Source organism: Lathyrus oleraceus, chromosome 7 (genome assembly GCF_024323335.1).
Source record: "Lathyrus oleraceus cultivar Zhongwan6 chromosome 7, CAAS_Psat_ZW6_1.0, whole genome shotgun sequence".
In the NCBI taxonomy this organism is placed as follows: domain Eukaryota; kingdom Viridiplantae; phylum Streptophyta; class Magnoliopsida; order Fabales; family Fabaceae; genus Lathyrus; species Lathyrus oleraceus.
In genome coordinates this window covers 64,401,798-64,402,446 of record NC_066585.1, presented here as the reverse complement: position 1 = coordinate 64,402,446, position 649 = coordinate 64,401,798, and the positions used below count along the sequence as shown (strand labels likewise).

General features: G+C 42.1%; 1 pseudogene; it reads right to left on the bottom strand.

The window, feature by feature from the left end:
* Positions 1–225: 225 nt before the first annotated feature.
* Positions 226–325, bottom strand: LOC127109070 (uncharacterized; annotated as a pseudogene).
* Positions 326–649: the final 324 nt, after the last annotated feature.

Genomic DNA, 649 nt, shown 5'->3' with positions numbered 1-649 from the left:
AAGATCCAAACCTTCATTTATCCGTATTTGTCCAATACGCTGATACTGTTAAAGCTAATGGTGTCACTTCAGAGGCAATTCGACTTCGTCTTTTTCCTTTCTCATTAAGAGATAGCGCTAGAAGATGGCTTCAATCTCTTCCTTCCAACTCAGTCACCACATGGAACGAGTTGAAGAAAGTTTTTCTTGCCCGATATTTTCCACCAAGCAAAACAGCTATGTTAAGAGCCCAGATAAACGGATTTAAACAGAAAGACAACGAGTCTCTTTTCGAAGCATGGGAAAGATACAAAGACATGATGAGACTTTGCCCACACCATGGTTTGGAAGACTGGTTAGTAATTCACACATTTTATAATGGTCTCTTATACAACACAAGGTTAACAATAGACGCCGCTGCAGGTGGTGCACTAATGAACAAACCTTATGCTGATGCTTACCAGCTTATCGAGAGCATGGCCCAAAACCACTATCAGTGGGGAACCGAACGAACAACAGTGGAAAAACCTCAACCGAAAACTGGCATGTACGAGATAAGTAACCTTGATCACGTCAATGCAAAAGTGGATGCTTTGGTCCAGAAGATTGAAAGTTTAAACGTATCACCTCCAGCAGCCGTGGTTGCTATAACTCAGAATTGCGAGGTCTG